This window comes from Leucoraja erinacea, chromosome 3 (assembly GCF_028641065.1).
Source record: "Leucoraja erinacea ecotype New England chromosome 3, Leri_hhj_1, whole genome shotgun sequence".
Lineage (NCBI taxonomy): Eukaryota > Metazoa > Chordata > Chondrichthyes > Rajiformes > Rajidae > Leucoraja > Leucoraja erinaceus.
Genome location: NC_073379.1, coordinates 15,584,205 through 15,605,753, shown reverse-complemented (window position 1 = coordinate 15,605,753; position 21,549 = coordinate 15,584,205).

Genomic DNA, 21,549 nt, shown 5'->3' with positions numbered 1-21,549 from the left:
GCAAAAAGACGACGTACGCAAAAAGACGACGTACGCAAAAAAAGACGACGTACGCAAAAAGACGACGTACGCAAAAAGACGACGAACGCAAAAAGACGACGAACGCAAAAAGACGACGTACGCAAAAAGACGACGTACGCAAAAAGACGACGTACGCAAAAATACGACGTATGTAAAAAGACGACGTATGAAAAAAGACACACGCAAACGCAAAAAGACGACGTACACAAAAAGACGACGTACGCAAAAAGACGACTATACGCAAAAAAAGACGACGTACGCACGTCTTTTTTGACGACGTACGCAAAAAGACGACGTACGCAAAAGAACGACGTACGCAAAAAAGACGACGTACGCAAAAAGACGACGTACGCAAAAAGACGACGCGTACAAAAAGACGACGTACGTCAAAAAAAGACGACGTACGCAAAAAGACGACTACGCAAAAAGACGACGTACGCAAAAAGACGACGTACGCAAAAAGACGACGTACGCAAAAAGACGACGTACGCAAAAAGACGACGAACGCAAAAAGACGACAAACGCAAAAAGAGACGACGGACGCAAAAAGACGACGTACGCAAAAAGACGACGGATGCAAAAAAGACGACGGATGCAAAAAAGACGACGTATGCAAAAAGACGACGTATGCAAAAAGACAACTAATGTCTTTTTGCGTACGTCGTCTTTTTGCGTACGTCGTCTTTTTGCACGCGTCTGTATGCGTCCGTCGTCGTTTTGCGTATGTCAAAAAGACGACGTTACGCAAAAAGACGACGTACGCAAAAAGACGACGTACGCAAAAAGACGACGTACGCAAAAAGACGACGTACGCAAAAAGACGACGTGCGCAAAAAGACGACGTGCGCAAAAAGACGACGTACGCAAAAAGACGACGTACGCAAAAAGACGACGTACGCAAAAAGACGACGACGACGAACGCAAAAAGACGACGTACGCAAAAAGACGACGTACGCAAAAAGACGACGTACGCAAAAAGACGACGTACGCAAAAAGACGACGTACGCAAAAAGACGACGTACGCAAAAAGACGACGTACGCAAAAAGAAGAGGCCGAACGCAAAAAGACGACGTACGCAAAAAGACGACGTACGCAAAAAGACGACGTACGCAAAAAGACGACGTACGCAAAAAGACGACGTACGCAAAAAGACGACGTACGCAAAAAGACGACGTACGCAAAAAGACGACGTACGCAAAAAGACGACCTACGCAAAAAGACGACGTACGCAAAAAGACGACGTACGCAAAAAGAAGACGTACGCAAAAAGACGACGTACGCAAAAAGACGACGTACGCAAAAGGACAACACACGCAAAAAAGACAAACGCAAAAAGACAACGTACGCAAAAAGACGACGCAAAAAGACGAACGCAAAAAGACGACAAACGCAAAAAGACGACGTACGCAAAAAGACGACGTACGCAAAAAGACGACGTACGCAAAAAGACGACGTACGCAAAAAGACGACGTACGCAAAAAAAACACGCGAACGCAAAAAGACGACGTACGCAAAAAGACGACGTACGCAAAAAGACGACGTACGCAAAAAGACGACGTACGCAAAAAGACGACGTACGCAAAAAGACGACGTACGCAAAAAGACGACGTACGCAAAAAGACGACGTACGCAAAAAGACGACGTACGCAAAAAGACGACGTACGCAAAAAGACGACGTACACAAAAAAGACGTTGTCTATTTGCGAACGTTGTCTTTTTGTGTACGTCGTCTTTTTGCGCACGTCGTCTGTTTTTACGTTGTCTTTTTGCGTACGTCTTTTTGCGTACGTCGTCTTTTTGCGTACGTCGTACGTACGTCTTTTTGCGTACGACGTCTTACGCAAAAAGACGACGTACGCAAAAACACACGCATACGCAAAAAGACGACGTACGCAAAAAGACATCGAACGCAAAAAGACGACGTACGCAAAAAAACACATGCATACGCAAATAAACGACGTACGCAAATAGACGACGTACGCAAAAAGACGACGTACGCAAAAAGACGACGTACGCAAAAAAGACGACGTACGCAAAAAGACGACGTACGCAAAAAGACGACGTACGCGCAAAAAGACGTACGCAAAAAAGACGACGTACGCAAAAAGACGACGTACGCAAAAAAAAGACGACGTACGCAAAAAAAGACGACGTACGCAAAAAGACGACGTACGCAAAAAAAGACGACGTACGCAAAAAGACGACGTACGCAAAAAAACGACGTACGACGACGTACGCAAAAAAGACGACGTACGCAAAAAGACGACGTACGCAAAAAGACGACGTACGCAAAAAGACGACGTACGCAAAAAGACGACGTACGTAAAAAAGAAGACGGAAGCAAAAAGATGACGGAGGCAAAAAGACGACGTACGCGAAAAAACGACGACGGGCGCAAAAAAACACACGCGAACGCAAAAAGACGACGTACGCAAAAAGACGACGTACGCAAAAAGACGACGTACGCAAAAAGACGACGTACGCAAAAACGACGACGAAAACGCAAAAAAAAAGACGACGTACGCAAAAAAAGACGACGTACGCAAAAAAGACGACGTACGCAAAAAGACGACGTACGCAAAAAGAAGACGTACGTACGCAAAGCGTTTGCGTACGCAAAAAGACGACGTACGCAAAAAAAGACGACGTACGTAAAAAAAAAAACGCGCAAACGAAACGACGTACGCAAAAAAGACGACGTACGCAAAAAAGACGACGTACGCAAAAAAAGACGACGTACGCAAAAAGACGACGTACGCAAAAAACGACGTACGCAAAAAGACGACGTACGCAAAAAGACGACGTACGCAAAAAAGACGACGTACGCAAAAAGACGACTTTTTGCAAACGTCGACTTTACGCAAAAAGACGACGTACGCAAAAAGACGACGTTCGCAAAAAGACGACGTCTTTTTGTGTACGTCGTCTTTTTGCGTACGTCGTCTTTTTGACGTACGTACGTCTTTTTGACGTACGCACGTCTTTTGACGTACGCGTCTTTTTGCGTACGACGTCTTTTTGACGTACGTACGACGTAAAAAAAGCGTACACGCAAAAAAAAGACGACGTACGTCGAAAACGACGTACGACGACTTTTTGCGTACGTACGCAAAAAAGACGACGTACGTCAAACGCAAAAAGACGTACGCAAAAAGACGACGTACGTCGTCTTTACGCGTACGTCTTTTTGACGTACGTCAAAAAGACGCGTACGCAAAAAGACGTCTTTTTACGTACGTCGTCTTTTTGCGTACGACGTCAAAAAAGTACGACGTACGCAAAAAAGACGACGTACGTAAAAAGAGGATGTGCGCAAAAAGACGACGTACGCAAAAGACGACGTACGCAAAAAAACGACGAAAAACGCAAAAAGACGACGTACGAAAAAAGACGACGTACGCAAAAAAACGACTTTTAACGTAAAAAGAAACGTACGCAAAAAAACGCAAACGCAAAAAGACGACGTACAAAAAAAAGACGACGTACGCAAAAAGACGACGTACGCAAAAAGACGACGTACGCAAAAAAGACGACGTACGACGACGTACGCAAAAAGACGACGTACGCAAAAAAGACGACGTACGAAAAAAGACGACGTACGCAAAACGACGACGTACGCAAAAAGACAACGTACGCAAAAAGACGACGTACGCGCAAAAAGCAAACGCAAAAAGACTACATATGCAAAAAGACTACGTACGCAAAAAGACGACGTACAACGTACGCAAAAAGACGACGTACGCAAAAAAGACGACGTAAGCAAAAATACGACGTACGCAAAAAGACGACGTACGCAAAAAGAGACGACGTACGCAAAAACGACGACGTACAAAAAGACGACGTACGCAAAAAGACGACGTACGCAAAAAGACGACCGTACGCAAAAAAAAGACGACGTACGCAAAAAGACGACGTACGCAAAAAAGACGACGTACGCAAAAAGACGACGTACGCAAAAAAAAGACGACGTACGCAAAAAGACGACGTACGCAAAAAGACGACGTACGCAAAAAGACGACGTACGCAAAAAAGACGACGTACGCAAAAAACGACGTACGCAAAAAGACGACGTACGCAAAAAAGACGACGTACGCAAAAAGACGACGTACGCAAAAAGACGACGTACGCAAAAAGACGACGTACGCAAAAACGACGTACGCAAAAAAGACGACGTACGCAAAAAGACGACGTACGCAAAAAAGACGACGTACGCAATAAGACGACGTACGCAAAAAAAACGCAAACGACGACGTACGCAAAAAAGACGACGTACGCAAAAAAGACGACGTACGCAAAAAAAAGACGACGTACGCAAAAAGACGACGTACGCAAAAAGACGACGTACGCAAAAAAGACGACGTACGCAAAAAGAGACGACGTACGCAAAAAGACGACGTACGCAAAAGACGACGTACGCAAAAAGACGACGTACGCAAAAAGACGACGTACGCAAAAAGACGACGTACGCAAAAGGACGCCGTACGCAAAAAGACAACGTATGCAAAAAGACGACGTCCGCAAAAAAAACACCCCCAAACGCAAAAGGACGACGTACGAAAAAAGTCGACGTACGCAAAAAGTCGACGTACGCAAAAAGACGACGTACGCAAAAAGACGACGTACGCAAAAAGACGACGTACGCAAAAAGACAAACACAAACGAAAAAAGACGACGTACGATAAAAGACGACGTACGCAAAACGACGACGTACGCAAAAAGACGACGCGTACGCAAAAAGACGACGTACGCAAAAAGACGACGTACGCAAAAAGACAACATATGCAAAAAGACGACAAACGTAAAAGGGCAAACGCAAAAAGACGACGGACGCAAAAAGACGACGTACGCAAAAAGACGACGTACGCAAAAAGACGCCGTAAACGCAAAAAGACGCCGTACGCAAAAAGACGACGTACGCAAAAAGACGACGTACGCAAAAGACGACGACGTACGCAAAAAAAAAACGTACGCAAACAGAAGACGTACGCAACAAGACGACGTACGCAAGAAGACGACGTACGCCAAAAGACGACGTACGCAAAAAACGACGAACCTAAAAGACGACGTACGCAAAAAGACGACGTACGCAAAAAGACGACGTACGCAAAAAGACGACGTACGCAAAAAGACGACGTACGCAAAAAGACGACGTACGCAAAAAGACGACGTACGCAAAAAGACGACGTACGCAAAAAAACGACGCGCAAAAGACGACGCAAAAAGACGACGTACGCAAAAAGACGACGTACGCAAAAGAAAAAAAAGACGACGTACGCAAAAACGACGTACGCAAAAAGACGACGTACGCAAAAAGACGACGGACCCAAAAAGACGACGTACGCAAAAAGACGACGAACGCAAAAAGACGACGTACGCAAAAAGACGACGTACGCAAAAAGACGCCGTACGCAAAAAGACGACGTACGCAAAAAGACGACGTACGCAAAACGACGACGTACGCAAAAAAGACGACGTACGCAAAACGAAGACGTACGCAAAAAGACGACGTACGCAAAAAGACGCCGACGTACGCAAAAAGACGACGAACGCAAAAAGACGACGAACGCAAAAAGACGACGTACGCAAAAAGACGACCTACGCAACAAGACGACGTACGCAAAAAGACGACGTACGCAAAAAGAAGACGACGTACGCAAAAAGACGACGTACGCAAAAAAAGACGACGTACGCAAAAAGACGACGTACGCAAAAAGACGACGTACGCAAAAAGACGACGTACGCAAAAAGACGACGTACGCAAAAAAGACGACGTACGCAATAAGACGACGTACGCAAAAAAGACGACGTACGCAAAAAGACGACGTACGCAAAAAGACGACGTACGCAAAAAGACGACATACGCAAAAAGACGATGTACGCAAAGACGACGTACGCAAAAAAAAGACGACGTACGCAAAAAGACGACGAACGCAAAAAGACGACGTACGCAAAAAGACGACGAACGCAAAAAGACGACGTACGCAAAAAGACGACGCACGTAAAAAGACGACGTACTCAAAAAGATGATACGCAAAACGCAAAAAGACGACGCAAAAAGACGACAAAAAGACGACGTACGCAAAAAAGACGACGTACGCAAAAAGACGACGTACGCAAAAAGACGACGTACGCAAAAAGACGACGTACGCAAAAAGACGACGTACGCAAAAAGACGACGTACGCAAAAAGACGACGTACGCAAAAAGACGACGTACGCAAAAAGACGACGTACGCAAAAAGACGACGAACATCGACAAAAAGACGACGAAAGCAAAAAGATGACGTACGCAAAAAGACGACGTACGCAAAAAGACGACAAACGCAAAAAGACGACGGACGCAAAAAGAAGACGGATGCAAAAAGACGACGGACGCAAAAAGACGACGGACGCAAAAAGACGACGGGCGCAAAAAGACGACGTACGCAAAAAGACGACGTACGCAAAAAGACGACGTACGCAAAAAGACGACGTACGCAAAAAGACGACGTACGCAAAAAGACGACGTACGCAAAAAAGAGACCTAAGCAAAAAAGACGACGTACGCAAAAAAAGACGACGTACGCAAAAAGACGACGTACGTAAAAAAGACGACGTACGCAAAAAGACGACGTACGCAAAAAAGACGACGTACGCAAAAAGACGACGTACGCAAAACGACAACGAATGCAAAAAAGACACCGTACGCAAAAAGACGACATACACAAAAAAGATGACGAAAGCAAAAATACGACGTACGCAAAAAGACGACGTACGCAAAAAGACGACGTACGCAAAAAAAAGACGACGTACGCAAAAAAAAGACGACGTACGCAAAAAGACGACGTACGCAAAAAGACGACGTACGCAAAAAGACGACGTACGCAAAAAGACGACGTACGCAAAAAGATGACGTACGCAAAAAACATACGCAAACGCAAAAAGACGACGTACGCAAAAAGACGACGTACGCAAAAAGACGACGTACGCAAAAAGACGACGTACGCAAAAAGACGACGTACGCAAAAAGACGACGTACGCAAACGTACGTACAAAAAAAGACGACGTACGCAAAAAGACGACGTACGCAAAAAAGACGACGTACGCAAAAAAAGACGACGTACGCAAAAAAAAGACGACGTACGCAAAAAAAAGACGACGTAAACGCAAAAAAGACGACGTACGCAAAAAGACGACGTACGCAAAAAAAGACGACGTACGCAAAAAAAGACGACGTACGCAAAAAGACGACGTACGCAAAAAGACGACGTACGCAAAAAAGACGACGTACGCAAAAGACGACGTACGCCAAAAAGACGACGTACGTCTTTTTGACTTACGTACGCAAAAAGACGACGTACGCAAAAAGACGACGTACGCAAAAAGACGACGTACGCAAAAAGACGACGTACGCAAAAAAGACGACGTACGCAAAAAGACGACGTACGCAAAAAGACGACGTACGCAAAAAGACGACGTACGCAAAAAAAAAAGACGACGTACGCAAAAAGACGACGTACGCAAAAAGACGACGTACGCAAAAAAAGACGACGTACGCAAAAAAGACGACGTACGCAAAAAAAGACGACGTACGCAAAAAGACGACGTACGCAAAAAAAAGACGACGTAACGCAAAAAAGACGACGTACGCAAAAAGACGACGTACGCAAAAAGACGACGTACGCAAAAAGACGACGTACGCAAAAAGCAAAAACGACGTACGCAAAAAAGACGACGTACGCAAAAAAAGACGACGTACGCAAAAAGACGACGTACGCAAAAAAAGACGACGCAAACGCAAAAAGACGACGTACGCAAAAAGACGACGTACGCAAAAAAAGACGACGTACGCAAAAAGACGACGTACGCAAAAAGACACACGCAAACGCAAAAAGACGACGTACGCAAAAAGACGACGTACGCAAAAAGACGACGTACACAAAAAAGACGACGTACGCAAAAAGACGACGTACGCAAAAAAGACGACGTACGCAAAAAGACGACGTACGCAAAAAGACGACGAAACAAAAAAGACGACGTGACGTACGTAAAAGACGACGTACGCAAAAAGACGACGTACGTACACAAAAAGAGACGTCGCAAAAGACGCGTACGCAAAAGACGACGTACGCAAAAAAAAGACGACGTACGCAAAAAGACGACGTACGCAAAAAGACGTCGTCTTTTGCGTACGTCAAAAAAGACGACGTACGTCAAAAAGACGACGTCGTCTTTTTTGCGTACGACGTACGCAAAAAGCGTACGTACGCAAAAAGACGACGTACGCAAAAAGACGACGTACGCAAAAAGTACGACGTACGCAAAAAGACGACGTACGCAAAAAAGACGACGTACGCAAAAAGACGACGTACGCAAAAAGACGACGTACGCAAAAAAGACGACGCAAACGCAAAAAAGACGACGTACGCAAAAAGACGACGTACGCAAAAAGACGACGTACGCAAAAAGACGACGTACGCAAAAAGACGACGTACGCAAAAAAAGACGTACGTACGCAAAAAGACGTACGTACGCAAAAAAAAGACGACGTACGCAAAAAAAAGACGACGTACGCAAAAAGACGACGTACGCAAAAAGACGACGTACAGAAAAAGACGACGTACGCAAAAAAGACGCAAAAACGTACGCAAAAAAGACGACGTACGCGAAAAGACGACGTACGCAAAAAAGACGACGTACGCAAAAAAGACGACGTACGCAAAAAACGACGTACGCAAAAAGACGACGTACGCAAAAAGACGACGTACGCAAAAAGACACAGGACGTACGCAAAAAGACGACGTACGCAAAAAAAGACGACGTACGCAAAAAGACGACGTACGCAAAAAAAAAGACGACGTACGCAAAAAGACGACGTACGCAAAAAGACGACGTACGCAAAAAGACGACGTACGCAAAAAAGACGACGTACGCAAAAAAAGACGACACTCAAACGCAAAAAAAGACGACGTACGCAAAAAGACGACGTACGCAAAAAGACGACGTCTTTTTGCGAGACGACGTACGCAAAAAGCGTACGTACGTCAAAAAAGACGCACGCAAAAAGACGACGTACGTCAAAAAGACTTTTGCGTACGCAAAAAGACGTACGTACGTCTTTTTGACGTACGTCGTCTTTTTGCGACGTCGTACTTTTTGCGTACGTCGTCAAAAAAAAGACGCACGTACGCGACGTCTTTTAGACGACGTACGCAAAAAGACGACGTACGTCAAAAAGTACGACGTACGCGTAAAAAAGACGACGTACGCAAAAAAAGACGACGTACGTCTTTTTGACGTACGTACGTCTTTTTGCGTACGTACGCAAAACGAAAAAAAACGCAAAAAAAGACGACGTACGCAAAAAGACGACGTACGCAAAAAGACGACGTACGTCTTTTTGCGTACGAGACTCTTTTTGCAAAACGACGTCTTACGCAAAAAGACGACGTACGCAAAAAGACGACGTACGCAAAAAGACGACGTACGCAAAAAGACGACGTATGCAAAAAGACGACTTACGCAAAAAGACGATGTACGCAAAAAGACGACGTACACAAAAAACACACGGAAACGCAAAAAGACGACGTACGCAAAAAGACGACGTACGCAAAAGACGACGTACGCAAAAAGACGACGTACGCAAAAAGACGACGTACGCAAAAAGACGACGTACGCAAAAAACGACGTACGCAAAAAGACGACGTACGCAAAAAAGACGACGTACGCAAAAAGACGACGTACGCAAAAAGACGAAAAAAAACACACGTACGCAAAAAGACGACGTACGCAAAAAGACGACGTACGCAAAAAGACGACGTACGCAAAAAGACGACGTACGCAAAAAGACGACGTACGCAAAAAGACGACGTACGCAAAAAGACGACGTACGCAAAAAAAACCACGCAAACGCAAAAAGACGACGTACGCAAAAAGACGACGTACGCAAATAGACGACGTACGCAAAAACACGACGAACGGAAAAAGACGACGTACGCAAAAAGACGACGTACGCAAAAAGACGACGTACGCAAAAAGACGTACGTACGTCTTTTTGCGCACGTACTTTTTGCAAAAAGACGACGTACGCACGTCGTCTTTTTTGCAACGACGTCGTCTTTTTGCGTACGACGTACGCAAAAAGTACGACGTACGCAAAAAGAGACGTACGCAAAAAGACGACGTACGCAAAAAGACGACGTACGCAAAAAGACGACGTACGCAAAAAGACGACGTACGCAAATAGAAGACACACGCATACGCAAAAAGACGACGTACGCAAAAAGACGACGTACGCAAAAAGACACACGCAATACGTACGCAAAAAGACGACGACGCAAAAAGACGACGTACGCAAAAAGACGACGTACGCAAAAAGACGACGTACGCAAAAAGACGACGTACGCAAAAAGACGACGTACGCAAATAGACGACGTACGCAAAAAGACGACGTACGCAAAAAGACGACATACGCAAAAAGACGACGTACGCAAAAAGACGACGTACGCAAAAAGACGACGCACGCAAAAAGACGACGTACACAAAAAAAAGACGACTTACGCAAAAAGACGACGTACGCAAAAAGACGACGTACGCAAAAAGACGACGTACGCAAAAAAAACACACGCAAACGCAAAAAGACTACGTACGCAAAAAGACGACGTACGTAAAAAGACGACGTACGCAAAAAGACGACGTACGCAAAAAAACGACACACGCAAACGCAAAAAGACGACGTACGCAAAAAGACGACGTACGCAAAAAGACGACGTACGCAAAAAAACACACGCAAACGCAAAAAGACGACGTACGCAAAAAGACAACGTACGCAAAAAGACAACGTACACAAAAAAACACACGCAAACGCAACGCAAAAAGACGACGTACGCAAAAAGACGACGTACGCAAAAAGACGACGTACGCAAAAAGATGACGAACGCAAAAAGACGACGTACGCAAAAAGACGACGTACGCAAAAAGACGACGTACGCAAAAAGACGACGTCGTTTTTGTGCGTACGTCGTCTTTTTGCGTACGTCGTCTTTTTGCGTACGTCGTCTTTTTGCGTACGTCGTCTTTTTGCGTACGTCGTCTTTTTGCGTACGTCGTCTTTTTGCGTGCGTACGTCGTCTATTTCCGGACTCCCTCTCTTTCCAGCACCTGCAGCTCTCAACTCTGACATTTATGCCTCATCTATCCTCAACTTCAGCATGTAATGCTCCTTGGGTATTTTATGATTGTCAAATGACAATGATTTTCCTGTTGTGGGGGTTTCTAATTTCAGTGGGACGGGAGCCAATGGTATATCATTGGTGAAATGACAGCATTTCAGGCTGTACAGAGGTCAGTCAGGTGCACTGGTTTGGATTACAAATGTAAGTATACGTTGCAGTTTGTCATGGGCTCACAACCTTCCCTGGATCAAATCAATTTCTTCTTTGATGTGTGCCTTAAATAGGCTGCTAATTGAACCAGCTTCAACATTCTGGTTAAGAATTGTACCGATGCCAGTGAGAGAGGTGAAGGAATGAATCAAATTAAATAGCTCACCCGATTCATTTCAAAATCGCTCCGATCCACATTAAAATGTATTAAAATAATAATCAGTATTAGGGTATAGAACACAGAGCAGTAAATGTGTAGAAAGACGCTGGTATATACCGAAGATAGACTCAAAGTGCTGGAATAACTCAGCGGGTCAGGCAGCAACTCTGGAGTAAAAGGATGCATGATGTTTTGGGTTGAGACCCTTCTTCAGACTGAGAGTCCAAAGTCTCTTTCAGTCTGAAGAAGGGTCCCGACCCAAAATATCACCCATCCTTTTACTCCAGAGATGCTGCCTGACCCGCTGAGTTACACCAGCACTTTGTGTCTATCTATAGAACAGTACAGCACAGGAACAGGCCCTTCAGCCCACAATGTTTGTGCCGAACATGATGCCAAACTAAACTGATCTCATCTGCCTGTAAACATTCCATATCCCTCTGTTCTCTGCACTTCCATGTGCCTGTCCTAAAGCCTCTTAAGTGGGACTATCATATCTATCGTAGTAGAACTCAACTTGAAATCAACAGAAAGAAAAGCCAGGAGAAATATTACACGAGTTGATGTCTTGCAATTGCCTGTTTTGTAAAGATCTAAGGTCATGAGATCGTAAGGTCATAAGGAATAGGAGTAGAATTAGGATATTCAGCCCATCAAATCTACCCCATCATTCAATCAAGGCTGATCTATCTCGCCCTCCTAATCCCATTCTGCTGCCATCTCCCCATAACCTCTGACACCTGTGCTAATCAAGAATCTATGTATCTAAGAAATTTAAAAACATCTAATTTTCTTGATTAGTGAGGATGTCAGGGATTATGGGGAGAAGGCAGGAGAATGTGGTTTCGAGGGAAAGATTGATCAGTCATGATTGAATAGCGGAGTAGACGATGAGCCGAATGGCATAATTCTGCTTCTAGAACATAAATTTATGAAAAAAAAATCACTTTGTAGTTCACAAAAGTGTATTGCAATGAATAAATGTGTCTTTAAACTTTAGGTTAATTTCAAAATGAAATGTAAAACATGGGGTACAGACCACAAATGTGTTGACATTCTGTTTAGTGTAGTTTAGTTTAGAGATACAGTGCAGGCCCTTCAGCCCACCGAGTCTGTACCGACCAATGATCCCCCGCACATTAGCACTATCCTACCCTTTTTACACTTACACCAAGCCAATGAACCTACAAACCTGTACGTTTTTGGAGTGTGGGAGGAAACCGAGGAACTCGGAGAAAACCAACGCAGGCCATGGGGAGAACAAACAAACTCCGTACAGACGGCGCCCGAAGATGGGATCGAACACAGATCTCTGCCACTGTAAGCGCTGTAAGGCAGCAACTCTACCGCTATGCCACCGTGCTGTCTCTTAAGCTGTTTACTGCCAAGGTTTTTTTCCGCTATTCACCATAACTCGGGGGCGGCACTGAACAGGTTAAAAGCCACCAGATCAGGCAGGGCACAGACAATGGGCTCCCACCTGCCATCTCGGGTAAAGAGTGGCAGATGCCTCTGTGGCCTTCTGCATTCTCAGCTGCGGCAACAGGGGTGGGCGTTCCATTCTGAATGAGTTAATATCCCTGCTTTGAAAGCTATTTTCTTAGTGGCTTTGAACAAGGTATTGGATGTCACCTGATAGCTTTTGAACAAGAAACCCTCCAATGAGTGGGGACTTAGGTTGAAACCTAATCCCTGGTGGTCTAACACTGAAAAATATCAGCTCTATAAATCATCGTGCCCTTTTAAAGGCATTGTACGGTCCTAATGTCTCTGATTGTGTGATATACAATATTCAAATCTCTGAGCAATTTATACAAACGTAGAAACATAGAAAATAGGTGCAGGAGTAGGCCATTCGGCCCTTTGAGCCAGCACCGCCATTCAACATGATCATAGCTGATCACCCTTGTAATTGACTGTTCGAACACCTACCTTACGGCCGACGTTACAAGGCTCTCTACGCCTGCACCTCCAGACTCGGGAACAGCTTCATTCCCAGAGCTATAGCTGCTCTGAACCGGCCCTGCTGAGTGCCCCCCACCCCCATGAACTGTCTCCCTCGGATGTTCACGTCGCACAGACACATCTGCACTTTAGTCTGTTTTGACTGTTTTACTGTTTTAATGTTCTTTTTACAATCCATGTTCTCGGGGTATTTAAATCTAAATTTTATTAGTTATTTAAGTTATGACATCGGATGGAAGCTGCATACCAAATCTCGTTGCGCTTATGTCCAATGACAATACAAGATATTATTATTGTTATTATTATCCAAAATCAGTACCTCGTTCCTGCTTTCTCCCCATGTCCCTTGATTCCTTTAGCCCTAAGAACTAAATCTAACTCTCTATGGAAGACATCCAGTGAATTGGCCCCCACTGTCTTCTGTGGCAGAGAATTACACAGATTCCCAACTCTCTGGGTGAAAATGTTTTCTGGCACTCTGCCACTATTTTTTTACATGTAAACAGGTCCTTTGCCCAATTTCCACAGCGGCTATCAATCACCCGTTCAAACTAGTTCTATGTTATCTCACTTTTGCATCCACTCCCTGCATGCATAGAGGCAATTTACCGAGGCCAATCACCCTACAAACCCGCACCTCTTTGGGATGTGGAAGGAAAGTGGAGCACCCAGAGGAGACCCACATGGTCACAGGGAGAACGTGAAAACTCCACACAAACAGCACCCAAGGTCTGGATTGAACCTGGGTCTCTGGCGCTATCAGGCAGCAGCTGCTCAGCACTGTGCCGCTTTGATAAGCCCAGTGTAGGTTTAGTTTAGTTTAGTTCATTGTCACGTGTACTGAAGTACAGCGAAAAGCTTTTGTTGTGTGCTAACCAGTCAACGGAAAGACTATACATGATTACAATCAAGCCATCCACTGTGTACAGATACAGGATAAAGGGAATAATGTAGGATGAAGTGCTGGATGAAGCTAGGGTTGCCAACTCTCCCCTATTAGCCGGGACATCCCGTTTTTTGGGCAAAATTGGTTTGTCCTGTAAGGCACTGCCCTTGTCTCGTATTTGACTGCTACTCCTTGGGTCGAGGGGACAGTCAGGTCGGAGCGCAGCGTCCGGCCTCGCTTCACCCTTGCCGACGTAGTGCAGCCCATGGAGTGTGCTGAGGTACAGGGACAACCTTCGGACCTTCGCTTACCGCCGACACCATCACCCCTCCTTCTCATGGCCGATCATCAGTTCATGAGTTGGACGGGGTGCTGGACTTTTAGGCAACTGCGGCCTGGGCCAAAACTCCTCATCTGGCCTGCCGGCTGGGCTTTGTGTGCTGTCCAGCACCCGGGCCAACTCATTATTCACCCAGCCGGTCAACGAATTGCCGTTGGGAATTTGTCCCGTATTTTGGCCTTTTGTCCCTTATTTGGGAGTGAGAAAGTTGGCAACCCTAGATGAAGCACACCGGCTTCCAAGCTACCTCAGCAACGGCATCCTGCTGCAGTGTTTACAGGTCTAACATGGACCTCATATGTGCAGCTTTTTCTGGTTTTCTGCACTTGCACAATTCTTTGCGATCTTTGCTTCACTGATTAGTAAGTGAAATACCACAAATGTGCACAAGAGGCCGCCAGATCACATTTTTTTGTGTCTAAGATCAGGGTACACATGAACCATAAAACCTACAGATGCTTAGACCAAAAATAGCACCCGTGGAGAGGAAGATCATTAATCTTGTGGGTCAACTCCATTTCTCACTCCACAGATGCTGCCTGCCCTGCTGAGCATCTCGGAAGATTTTATCCCAGGGTGGAAATATCAAAGACCAGAGAGCAATGTTTAGCTTAGTTTAGAGATACAGCATGGAAACAGGCCCTTCGGCCCACCGAGTCCATGCCGACCATCGATCGCCTGTGCACACTATCACAGTCGCCGGTGGTCGCCGAAGTGGGACAGGCCCTTAAGTCCCCCGCGTTGACGAATAAACTTGTTGAAGCAAGAACGGTGTGTTGGTTCAGTATATTTACTGAGGAAAGATCGAGGGGAGAAGGATCCAGTTTAACATTTTGGCCAAGACTGCGGGAAAATGGCCACTGGGGTGAGTGATGTCTACCATTTTGTTGTCCTCCAGCTCCAAGCCCAATATGTAGTTAAATCATTGACGCTCAGTCTTTCTTGATCCTGACAAGATCCTTGGGTCGATCAACGGAGCCGTACACTGATAGAGATTACTAAAAAGGTCAGTACTGAGGGAATAAGAAAAGGTCAGTGCTGAGATAAAAGTACTGAGGGTCAGTGCTGAGGTAAAATGTTTTTTAAATTTAAATGTCAGTACTGAGATAAAAAGGTCAGTACTGGGGTGAAAAGGTGTGAGCTGAGGTAAATTTGTTTAGAGGTCAGTACTGAGGGAAGAGGAGAAAGGACCATGTCATAGGTGTGATGAGTGACCCTTATTCTCCATTACAAAGATTGTGTGAAATTTATCCCAAATGGACAAACGGGTTACGACAGTATTTAGGTTATAAATCGTTAAAAAGACAAAAGAAATAATTTGGAAAAAAGGACGTGGGAAAAAGAATAAAGTGAAAATCATGGTTTGGAAAAAATATTGTCATAATAATAATAATAATAAATTTTATTTTTGGGCACCTTTCAAGCGTCTCAAGGCCACCTTACAAAAATTTAGCAGGTAGAGGAAAAACATGTAAGGGGAATGAAATAAATAGTAGAGACATGACTAGTACACAAAGCAAAGACAGAATTCAATTCAAAACACAGCTGGCACGGCGTCCGCAGCCCGGGATCCCTCGTGGGGGACCCGGGAGAAGAAGAAGCCATCACTGCCGGCCCACGGCCAACTTCTACCGTGGGCGTAGCGGGGACTTACCATCACCCCTGGAGAGGAGTTTCGACCGCCGGCTCTACGGTCTGCAGTGCTTCTGGCTGCGGCGGGGACTTTAAATCTTCGACCGCAGGCCAGTGGCCTACACCAACCTAAAGCCGCGGTCTCCGGTGGGGAAGAGCCGATTCTGGACTTACCTGGACTTTTTACCTTGTCCTTTTACCATCTGGACGCCGGCAGCAATGGCTGCAGAGGGTTGAGGTCCCGACCACGGGGGAAAATGGAGGAGGACTGGCCAATTTTTGTGCCTTCCACCAGTGATGAATGCTGTGGTGGATGTTTGTGTGAAATTTTTATTGTGTATTGTGTGTTCTTTATCATTGTACCGCTTTTGGCAAATTCATTTCACTTGCACTTTATGTGCAATGTGGCAAATAGCATCGTATTGTATTGTATTGTTTTTTTGAATTTATTTTTATTTTTTAATATTTTATTTATTAGAAGTGAGTGCAATGCATTGGTACAAAAACGATGTTAACCTATTACATTCTCTGTACAACTTCCCTTTTTTTTTGAAGAGAGAAGTGAGAAAGGAGAGAAGAAAAAGAGGTTGTGAAAAGTGAATTAGATATAATTAGATATAATTTATTACCACACAACCAGGGTCGGTGGAATTTTGGGTTGTCTGCCCAATAATAGTATAGAAAATTAGGTAATGCAAACCCCCCCCCCCCACACACACCTCTTTGGATTTGCACAAGTGATTTCCTTTAATTCTATGTGCTTTATAATCCCAAATAAAATTTAAAATATTCGAGTCTAATTTAAAAAAAAAGTGTTTTGGTATATATATCGGTATAGATTGGAATAAATATATTATTTGTGCTATCATTTTTATAGCGTTTATTCTGCCGATTAGTGACAGTGGGAGCGTTCTCCAAAATGTAATCAGTGAATCAAATGTATTTAATAATGGTGTAAAATTAGCATTAAATAATGATTTATATCTTCTAGTAACTTGAATACCCAAATACTTAAATTTTTCCGTTGCGATTTTAAATGGAAATTTTAATAGGTGATTTGCTTTCTGGGGTTTTAATGACATAATTTCACTTTTATTCCAATTTATTCTATAACCGGAGAAAGAGCCAAAATCCTCTATTAGATGTAATAGATTCGGGATGCTCGTTTGGGTGTTTGTAATATATAAACGTGTATCATCTGCATATAGTGATATTTTATTAATAGTATCCTTAGTATTATATCCCTGTATATCCGGATGCCTTCTTAATCTTTCAGCAAGCGGCTCTATCATAAGTGCAAATAGCAGGGGTGATAAAACATAGCCCTGCCTATTGCCTCTCGATAATTGAAATTTTGAAGATAATATATTATTAGTTAGTATTCTTGCCATTGGTTTATCATATAGTAATTTAACCCATCTGATAAAATTCTCTCCCATATTAAATTTTTGGAGTACTTTGTATAAATACTGCCATTCTACCTGATCAAATGCTTTCTCTGCATCCAGAGATATAACTGACAAGTCTTCCTTTTCCGTTTTGTATGAATACATTATATTAAAAAGACGTCTCAAATTGTTAGATGATTGTCTTTTAGGTATAAACCCCGTTTGGTCCGGATTTATCAATTTATTAATATATTTACTCAATCTTCTTGCTAAAGTGCTTGCTCAAATTTTCTGATCTGTATTTAGGAGTGATATGGTTCTATATGAGCCCGGTTCTTCTAGGACCTTATCTTTTTTAGGTATTAACATAATTGTGGATTCGGCTAATGTTTCTGGTAATTTATTTTCGGTAAAGGCATATTTATATAACTTAAGTAACCGTGGTACCATTAACTCCTGGAAACCTTTATAGAATTCATTATTAAAACCATCTGGTCCTGGCGCTTTCCCATTTTTCAGCTCTTTTATTGTTTCACATACTTCTTCCCTTGTGATCTGTGCTCCTAATTCCTCTTGTTCCAAAATATCCAATTTTGACAGATTACAATTATCTAAAAAATCTACAAATATATTGTCTTCTATTTTAGTTTTAGACGTATATAAGTTTTGATAAAATTGGGCAAACCTTTTACTAATATCCTGGGGTAACGTTAATAGTTCCCATTCTCTGATTTGATTTTAATAATCATCTTTTCCTTCTCCTGTTTCTTCAATTGTCTAGCCAGAAGTTTATGTGGTTTATCACCAAATTAAAAATTGTCTGTTTTGTGATCTGAAATAACCTTATTACTCTTGCCGATAATATTTGATTAAGTTTAAATTTCAATCTTATTATGTTTATCTATAGTTGGGTCTTTTGCATTATCTAATTCTAATATTTTAATTTCTTTTTCTAAAGTCTCTTGTTCTATGGAGTTCTTTTTATTTTGGTAACTTTGATATGAGATTATAACTCCACGTATAAATGCCTTAAAGGTGTCCCATAATAAAGATGGTGAAATGCCTGGTGTCTCATTTGTATCAAAAAAGAATTTCATTTGTTGTTTTAAATACTCATAACCTTGTGGATTGTTAATTAACTGTGTATTAAAACGCCAAAACGATTTTATACTTGGCGTTCCCTCTAGTTTTAAAGTAAAGGACAATGGTGAGTGATCAGAAATAATACTATTGTGATATTTAGGGTTAATCGTATAACGAATTAATTTTGTGTCCACTAAAAAATAATCAATTCTCGAATAAGTTTTATGTACCGCTGAGTAAAATGAGTATTCCCTTCCCGTAGGGTTGACTATTCTCCATACGTCTGTTTTTTATATATATGTTTAAAAATTCACTAGTTTTAGATTTAACCTTACTCTTCCTTACTTTTATTGATTTATCTAAAAATGTATCTATAACACAATTATCCCCCCCCCCCCCCCCCCCCCCCCCCCCCCCCCCCCCCCCCCAATATTACATTTTGGTAATTATACTCATCTATTATATCCGTGATTTTCTTAAAAAATTGGGGGTTATCAAATTTGGTGTAGAATACATTTCTCCTGCCACTATAGTGTGCCTTCCTTCCTTATCAGATATGGTGTTCTTTGATATAAATGGTATACCTTTCCAACTAATAATAGCCGTACCTCGAGCTTTAGAAGTAAATGATGAATAATAAGTTTGACCTATCCAGTTTGCTTTTGGTCTCATCTGTGTTTGTAATTTCACATGTGTTTCTTGTAAAAACGCAATATCCACCTTTAAAAATTTTAATTGAGCCATAATCTTACCCCTTTTAATTAGATCGTTCGCACCCCTAATGTTCCAACTACAAAATGTGATTCCGCCATTCCTTTTTCCCCTAACGTCTTGCATTCTTAATTAGTTTTGCTAGTTTTAATTCATGTGGTCTGGTTAAATACCTTGAGGTTTTGGGTGTGGGGTAACCGTCCCCTATTAACGTTATTTTACAACTCCTCCGTCTATTGAACCTCCATAGGAAGAAAAAATAAGTGCGTTGAAAAATGCATAGAAAAAACAGAATACTATTATTAAGTAAACCATATAACAGTGAATTATAATTTTTAAAAAAGAGTGATTTTAAGGTATCAAAAATGGGATACCTTAAATTCTCGTTGCCAACTAAGGTGGCCCGAATATTATTGACTTCCGCCGTTGGAATTGTACATTGAGCTGAGCCCCCAAATTAAGCTGTCCTAGACAATACCATGTCCTTTTCCCTTAATATAGCCAAAAATCCTAACCTACATAGAGAGAAAAAAAAATGTAACCAATCAAGCCAAAAAAAACAACGACCAAAATTTCATCATAAAAAATTATCATCATCATTACTATATGTATTGTATTACATTAGTATTTTATTGCATGATAAGGTGCAGCAGGGGATCCATACACAAATAGAAACATTTCTTCCATCGAACATGTCCAAAGACAGGCAGCTTGATTTGTTGCAAATATCTATGAGAGTGAAGTGCATGTCACCAAACTTCTGAATTCTCTGGGGTGGAACTCTCTCCAAGACAGACGTAAAGCTCACTGTTTGACCTGTTTTTACATTATGTTAAATGGTCACCTCGACATAGATTACCAAACCTACTCCAAACCCAAACCTATTAGGAGCAGCCGAGGGCATTTGATCCAATTGGAGATACCAGCTACCAAGACAGATGTGTACAGCAATTCACCCTTCCCCCGCACAATTAAAGCATGGAATAGTCTTCACCCTACCATAGTTACCCAACCAGACGCAAATCCGTTTAAGGTAGAACGTCCTCTCCAAGAATCTTTTTTTGCTTAAGTCCACCCTCTGCCACCTCCAGTTTAAATTCCATTTGGAATATTTTGGAGGACCAAGAAACCAAGAATCAAGATGAGGCAGAGAAAATGTTCTAACCAGACTCCATCTACCTCAGAAATAGCAATGCCAACTATCTCAGACGTGATACGTTCCCAGGAGGATGCTCTTGTAACCGAGATAGAGACATGGAAAGCCATGGGATGTATTTATGATGAGCAGACCCACTTATGGAGGACCCCCACAGGCTTGACTTGCATGTCTGATGGGTTAGCTCCATGGGTGATAGAATGTGTCAATTTCCAGGCTCATTGTGACGATGTGGCCATTACCAATCTGCTTTTAGCTTCATGGTGGCACCCCCACCTACGCACCTTGGCTGACACCATCAGCTCACGCTGCATCATCTGCCTGCAGCATAACCCAGGTAAGGGCGCAGTGTGTGAAAAAGGGGTGACCCCATTACCAGAGGGGCCGTACCAAACGCTTCAAATGGATTATATTGATTTGCCTAGAAACATAGCAAATAGATGCAGGAGTAGTCCATTCGGCCCTTCGAGCCTCCGCCGCAATTCAATATGATCATGGCTGATCATCCAACTCAGTATCCTTCTCTCCATACCCCCTGATCCCTTTAGCCACAAGGGCCACATCTAACTCCCTCTTAAATATAGCCAATGAACTGGCCTCAACTACCTTCTGTGGCAGAGAATTCCACAGATTCACCACTCTCTGTGTGAAAAATGTTTTTCTCATCTCGGTCCTAAAAGATTTCACCCTTATCCTTAAACTGTGACCCCTTGTTCTGGACTTCCCCAACATCGGGAACAATCTTCCTGCATCCAGCCTGTCCAACCCCAAAGAATTTTGTAAGTTTCTATAAGATCCCCCCTCAATCTTCTAAATTCTAGCGAGTACAAGCCGAGTCTATCCAG